Here is a 7,854-nt window from a genome sequence, read left to right as displayed (position 1 = left end):
CTCTCTCTCTCTCTCTCTCTCTCTCTCTCTCTCTCTCTCTCTCTTTTCGCCCAGTTTGCTCGCTTGAAACTCGATGAATTTGCGCGGACGAGTTTTCGTGGCTTGTTAAATCGCGGCTTTTTTACGATAGGCGGAAGCGATAGTGGCGGATCCTCTCGGATGTTGGATACAAAAACATGGAGAGAGGAGGGAGGAGGGGGAAAAAAAAAAAAGAAAAAAAAGAAAAAAAGAAACAAAAGGATAAAGAGGAGGGTGGGTGGCGGATAAACCGATCACAGGAAGGACGGTTTGTCCGCGCGAAAATCGAGTTTTTACGAGAGCGCGGCAGTCGCTAATCCGCCATTTTTTCCGCGCTTTCGTCTCGCATCCACGTTAACGAATATTTATTAAGCTTTTGAAACAAAAGAGTTGTTTTTAGCCTCTCTCGCTGTTTTGTCCTCTTATTTGCATCTTTATACGCTCGTGTACGTGAATTGTATTCTTTTTTTAGGAGGGAGGAGGGGGGAAGGAGAAGATAAATATATTGGAAACGAGCAATGCGTTCTTGGAATTGTATTCTTCTTGTCTTTCGGGAAACGAGAAACGGTCTTTATTCGAAGAAGAAAGCGTAGAAAGTGTATGTAATTTATTTTAAAACTGATTCAAGTGTAATAAGTGTAATTTTTTAGGATTTTAGAACGAAAGGTGTGATGATTATATATTGCATTTTACAAATGGGGAATATCGTGCCTAAATTTGAATTAATTATATAATCACGTGTCATTTGTCATTTCAATTAAAAACCATTGAAAAGAATACGAAATTGAAATATTTCTGGAACTGGCCATCGGGGAAAATCCGTATTCAAACCGTATATCGGATCATCTTTCATCATTGAGAAATTGCACACCGTTTGTCGCATTTGCAAATGTCCCGTCTGCAAATCGTTTATGAGGCCTGGACCCTCGTCATCTGTCATACTTGTCGTACCCACACGCACACGTCATTTTTTATCAACGAGAAAAAAAATGCAGTGACAAGTGTTTAACCACAGACGTGTTACACGTGACACCAAGTGTTAACAATGGTTCCATAACTTTGTTGCGCTTGTTCGATACGAACGAGCGTGTACCGTACAGTATCACGTAACAATACTCTCTGCAACATTGTTACGCGGAACAATTGAACACGTTACACGCATCGTTTAAACTCTCGTTTCCGAATTTCGAGCCGATCATTTATGAATGTTCGATGGAGCAACAGGGAGGGGGGAGGAGAGACACTGTTGCATAATTCACTGTTGCAAATTTAAAGGAACGAAAGATGAAAAGTTTGTCTATGGATTGGATATAGCCGGAGGTTATTAGCCAGTTAAGTTCAATGTTACATCCTGTCTGAGTGTGATAGAAGGTCCCAGCACTCCCCAGTTGACTTATGACGTTGCTCGGATAATCTGTTATGATCGACGTCATTTTATCCCGTCGATATTGTTGTTATTTCCGGGTCTGTGGAACAAGCAGAACAAAAAACTGAGATGTCTGCCATCTTTTTTTTTAAACGTCGATCTAACTTTATTCGTGACATGACATTAATTTGAATAGCAATTATTATTTGTCAATCCTTTTTTTTTTAAATCTAAGATAATTAATAATATCAGAGAAGAAGTTTGATTTAATTTTTATCAAATTATTGTACCAGTATTGAAGTATATTTAGTTGGTTATTGGAATTTAAATATTTGTCTATTGAATGTTGTATATAATTTAATAGATATTCAATTTAACCCACATAATTTTCGAGAGAGAGAGAGAAATTGGCTATATGTAAACGTAAGAGAATAGGTTGCAACATTGTCGGTATAGATGTAATATGTAGAACAAGATACAGGATGGAAATGAATTTATCATGGAATTGAAAATTGTTATTTGAACGAAGTTCACGTTCCATTTAACAATTGGCCCGCAGTATGAAACACGTGCCCTGTACCCCATCCAAAATTTATTCTGCTTTATTACTGCCATGGCGATTCGTGCTGATAAATTATTACACGAGAAATCCTCGACTTTTGTCAAATAATCTTCATTCGTAGATTCGAGTATTAATTTTAGGCTGAAATTTAAAAATAATTCGGTAACATGATAAATAAAAAAATACCGAGAAAATTTTAAAATTACAGTGTCTCCATTTCTCTAAGAATTGATAATTCCTAGTAGATTCGATAATTTCATAACACAAGACGTTACGTCACTTCTAATTTAAGAACTGTTTCGTTGGTTGTAAGAAAAGAATTTCGCGGGGGTTGATTTTCGAAAAATTCAAGGCTATAGAGAACGTTTATATTTACGCGCATCGTCATGCAAGAAAGTTTAAAAGATGCGTATTCGTCGATATTTTCTCAAACTTTGTATCTTTGCATAACTTTGGAATTTGTTTCGTAATAAAAAAAAATTATTTTATTTTACAAATATAAGCATCTAACGCTTTTCTATTATTTATAACAAAATTTGCTTAAAGATTTTAAAGATTTTAAAATAATCCAAGCAATATAATATTGCTCGATTCAATTAACAAAGATAAAAATTAAAGAAAAAATTTCGAAATATAAAAATGTGAAAACATTTCACGATAAGATAAATCTCCGAAATGAGATGAAATATTTTACTTGATTTCATATTTATTATACAAAACTAGAATTTGTGCACCATTATCTGTCAACTCCATTTTACAAACTTGTCGACTAAATCTTTCATCGTTTTATTTATCTTCAGGTCGGAAAATGGAGCCAAAATTATTCGAATTAAAAAATTTCCACGATTCGATTGGACTATCGAATTTGGATAACCAGAAAATTTAAATGATTAAGTTGAAAAGAAAAATTCTAAATAAACCGAATTCCCTGAAATATTTCGGAGAAAATCGTGACGAAACATCTCAAATACATCTCTATTGAAAGATGTCTAGGTCAACGAGATGAAGAGATTTGAATGTTGTATCAGTGGAAGGATCAAATGGAACAAAGTTTCTCGCAAGTGAATTTTGAATGAAAATTGGAAAGCGAAGTTTGATCACACTGATAAGATAAACTCTAAGGTTAAAATTTCAATTGCAATTATAATTTTCGATCATTTCGTTTCAAGAATGTGTATATTTTAAAATTCTATTTGCAATTTATGATTATGATATTTTGAAGTTCTAAATTGCCTAAAAAGAAAAAGTAAGAAATTCGAATATTTGCAAAGATTCTTATAATTTAAATTTCATTTACTAAATAATCCAATAAATCTATTGAAAAATTTGCTCACTGAAATTTGGAATGCGTCAAATAAGGGGGAACAAATGATGCAGAGAACGAGAATGCGAATAAGAGTGATGAAGGTATGGGTGGGTGGGACAAGAGGTGACATTCATTACGTTCAAACTCAAACGTTGAATTCTATATTCGATTGGCCGTATGTGAACGCAGCCAGGAACAGATAGTTGGTCAGGTTGCACTATAAATAACGGAAGTTTGCGAGCGCGAAAGTTATTTCCATGGCGCCTTGGGTCAGGCGTGCACTTGACTTGAATGCTTTTGCGTGACATAACGAATCGCCACGTGTTCGTTAAGTTTTAACCTTTGACCAGTTTTCGATGATCAGAAAGAACCATGGATTTTTGCTTCATCGTTTCGAGGAAAACTCGATAAATCAGTTTAGAAGGAAATGATGTAATAAATAGGTAACGTGTGCTTCTGTTGATTCTAGGATTAAATTTGGATCACGAGGGAGTTTAAGCTTCTTGTGTTTAAAATTCGACGAATTTCTTTCTTGAAAGGTTAATTTCTCCGTATTTTTAAAATTTTTTTTAGCTCAAACCATTTATGATTTATGATAACCGTAGAAAATAAGTTTTAAAATTTCTTCTAATTAAATTATAAAAATAATTTCGATGAATGTCATTCGAAATTTGAAAATTATTGAACTCATATATGAATTTAATACAGACTTCGTTTCATAACATTGTTGAACTAGTTCACAGTGAGTATTCGTTTTCAATATTGTTGTATCATAATCGTTGGCAGTGTTCACCAGTGTTATAACTGTCTGGAACGAATAAACGCGTCTCACATTGATTGTGCACATTTTCTTGCTCCTTTTCTCATAGAGGAAATGCAGCTGTTATTCGAGAACCGACAAAGGTCAGTCTATGAGTAATCTCGAGTATGTTTCATCCTCGGGATGATTTGCATAAAAGCAGCTTTGTGTTGCACTGCGTATCCATAAGTCACAACTGAATTAATGATCTTTGATGTCGAAACAAGCTATAACATAATATAATTGTTATTAAATACTTAAATAGGCAATTTAAAACGTTGAGATGACTTGGTAGTTGCATAATTATATAATTCAAAGATTGCGTTCTTTTCTGTCTTCAAAGATATTCTTTAAGAATGATTGAAGTTTAAGTAATTCTTCTAATGATCCAATAAATCGTTGCTTGAACGTTTCCTATGCATTAATGAAAGCTAATAGGTATAATATTTTCAAGAAGAAACTTGTATAAAATTTATAATTATAATTGCGGATTTTTATGCAAATACATATTTTTCATCTTATCATTATCGTTAATAAGAGGATAATTGTGAGCAATTTATTTCTAGAAATTTAATATATGCATCCGTTTAATTAATTTATTTTAAATCTGATAAAAACCTTATTAAAATTAGGAAAACTTTGAATCACTATAACTTCGAAGATAATCATTTCTGATCGATGAATGAAAGATCATTTGAAACGCGAAAGCTTCCCCTTTAAAATGCCTTTTCATTCATCCCGATACGACTTCCGGTTCCAGAGATATCGTCGTGTAAAGCAAAGGGTAATTTTTAAATATTTACCTTAAATCTAATTAAACGCTATTAAAATTAGGAAAACTTTGAACCGCTATAACTCCGAAGATAATAACTTTTTATCAACGAATGAGCGATCATTCGAAGCGCAGAACCTTCCTCTTTAAAATGCTTTTTTATTTATCCTGATACGACTTCCGGTTTCCAAGATATCGTCGTATAAAGACAAAGGTAATTTTTAATCGTTTACTATTCCCATCCTTGTCGCTTATTCGGACCTCTCGCTCGCACCTCGTCTCGCTGACCTATCCCAAATTCCAAACAAACGATAGACGCGATTCCTGGAAAAACGTAGTACGCGTTTCCAGGAAAAAATATAGGTCACTGGATCGCGAACCATAATTCATAATTCCTGCGTTGTTTACCATTAACTTTAAGTCCTTATATCTCGGTAACGAATTGAGATATCGGGATAAAACAAAAAGCAATTTCAATGGCATAATTTCCTCCATCTTTCGAGGAGGTTTCAATGATGAAATTTTTAGTTTCTTCTCATGTTTTTTTATATGAAAAAGTCAAGAAGTTTCATTTATGGCTTATGTGAATGCAATAGTTTATCGTTGTAATATAAAGTATTTTGTATTTTAACTAAAAATCCATAATCTATTTAGAATTTAAAAAGGAAATTATATTTTTAAAATTTAAAAAAATTAAAATTTGGGTCAGAATTATTTGTTATTCTCCATATGGAAATTGATGCATAAATATATTCGATCACTGAATACACTGCTCATGGCCGCAAGAAATAACAAATGTGTTAGTTCTACACCTGTTTACATGCAGACAGTTCACTCAATAGCTTAGACTTTGGACCATATAATTGCAAAGTTTCCAGAAAACTAGGCCAACTAAACATACTAGAAATTCCTTTGAAAACGTGAATCTTGCATAGACTTTGTGTTCATTTGAAGTGTAAATTTGGAGCAAGATGTTTTAAAGACTAATATTTCTTGGAATATTAGTGTACATCAGTTACAAATAAAATCGTTCTAATCTTCACGAGAAATTTAAAATGATTTGAATCGTGAGAGAAAATATATATTCGTAGCAATTATTCAACAGAAATAATGTTATTTATTTTTATATACAGTGGCATTAATAAATATGCCAAAAACATTTAAAATATATTTCCTTTAATTCAAAGTAATTTACCATTTCTTTTTGATTCATTCTTTCATCTTAATATTCCTTCATTGGTCATTATAATTTAACAACAATAATATTTAATAAACAACACATAAATAATTTAAATAACTCTATCATCACTACCATTCAAGTTTCCATCTCTTTGTACCATATGTGAGAGTGGCAACAGTGATACATATAGAGCCGTCGTAAAATCAATAAAATAAAAATCCCCGGAAAAAGCGAAATCGCGAGGAAAAAAGGGGGAGGGAAGGGAGGACGAACGGCGTGGAATGAAGAAGGGAATAAAAAGAGAGGGTGGATATCGGAAAATAAGAGCAAACGGTGAGCAGGGCCGCAGCCTTTGAAAGGAGGCAAAACGGGAGTCACGTTAAACTTGTAAAATCCAAAACTTCATCCTCGCTCCATCACCTCGAATTACTTTTACATTAATGAGGGGTAAATTATCGGAAAAGAGGCCTGGTGACGTAGCAGGACGTCATAGGGGCACGGAGGTTTCGCAGGATCTCTTTCTCACGGTCACACTTTCACCGTTTGTATCGACTTTCCCTTTCCGGTACGCGAATGCCACTTCAAAATCCGATAAATCCGACTCTCTCCATTTATGGTTAACGCCGAAACGAGCAACGTTGTTATCCCGGCACGTAGAGTCGCATTCGAACATCGAGAGGGATGCAATATCGAGCGTGCGGCCCTGATCGATTACCCATCCCAACCTTACCAGCCTCACCCACTTCGTGTTCAGCTCCGATGAACTCCTCTCGACCAGCTGTAATCCAGTATTAAAGCCGCGGATTCGTGATTTTTCGACGATTCGCCATTCGAGGATAAAAGATGGATAGGAAAGAGGATCGAAAAGTGTTCGAAAGCTTAGTTAAAGCTTCGAATTTGAAGGATAAGGAGAAAATGAGAGGAAAGTTAAGGATGGAAGTTGGAAATTTAAAAGTTGGTAGAGGAAATGATGGGTAAGAAGTTCGAAATTGGAGCTTGAGTAACGAGAAAGAAATTTTAGTGAACATTTCGAATCAAGGAAAGTATGTTGCATCGTTAAAATATTTATTTTAGTTTTTATGATATTAGATATAAATTAAATAAGTAGAAGTAAAATATTATTTTGTATAATGAAATTGATGCAAGATTTGACATATTTCGTTATAAAACTTAAGGGTAATTATAATTTCTTTCTTTTTTTTTAATGGGATATTATTTTTAGAGAAATTTAGTATCATCTAAAAATGAAATTTTGTTTATTTTAATTTATTATGAAAAAGGAAAGTGTTAACATTTGGTGATAAGATAACAAGCCAAGATAGTGCACTGCACTATCTTATTTATTCGCGGATTTCATCCTCCTTTATGTTTCTGAAATCCTGTGAACAGAGTGGCGCCATGTGGTCAAATGAGAAAGCAAATGAAACAAGTGGGGGATGAAACGTGACACATCTTGAAGGACAAGTAATTATATTCTAAAAAATTTTTATGATTTTTTAAAAATTATATCGCAATATAAAATTTTTATTCTTTTAATAGTGTCTTGGATATAAATTTAACAATATATTCTCTTTCTATTCTTTTTTTTTTAATGTATTTTTTATTCTGCAAAACAAGAAACAAAGTTTTATTTTTAAAGCTTTATATTTATAATAGATAGAATTAAAAATGAAGAATTCATTATATCTATATAAAAGATTAATTATTATAAAGAAAAGGATAAATTTTAAAAATTATCTTTGATTTTAAGAATTTTTTAATTCACTTGTAAATATTATAAAATAAATATTTGCCATTATTTGATAAATTAAATGCCAGAACTCGAGTTGTGTTAAGAAGAGAAATCTGATA

At 32.9% G+C, this 7,854-nt stretch overlaps 1 protein-coding gene and 1 long non-coding RNA gene across 5 annotated transcripts in view; one reads left to right on the top strand and one right to left on the bottom strand.

Annotated features, from left to right (window-relative positions):
* LOC116186885 overlaps positions 1 to 6,554 on the bottom strand; it is a 17,984-nt gene extending 11,430 nt beyond the window's left edge. Inside the window, exons 1-2 of the long non-coding RNA XR_004151932.1 lie at positions 6,544 to 6,554; positions 2,380 to 2,386 (exon numbers count right to left, since the gene is read on the bottom strand). This is a non-coding gene — a long non-coding RNA (uncharacterized LOC116186885). The remainder of the gene's footprint in view (positions 1 to 2,379; positions 2,387 to 6,543) is intronic.
* LOC102673503 (xaa-Pro aminopeptidase 1-like) overlaps positions 1 to 7,854 on the top strand; it is a 45,302-nt gene that overhangs the window by 11,015 nt on the left and 26,433 nt on the right. The gene's annotated exons all lie outside the window — the stretch shown is intronic.

The sequence above is a fragment of the Apis dorsata genome, unplaced genomic scaffold, assembly GCF_000469605.1.
Source record: "Apis dorsata unplaced genomic scaffold, Apis dorsata 1.3 scaffold_70, whole genome shotgun sequence".
Classification (NCBI taxonomy): Eukaryota; Metazoa; Arthropoda; class Insecta; order Hymenoptera; family Apidae; genus Apis; species Apis dorsata.
This window is presented reverse-complemented; position numbering and strand designations above follow the sequence as displayed.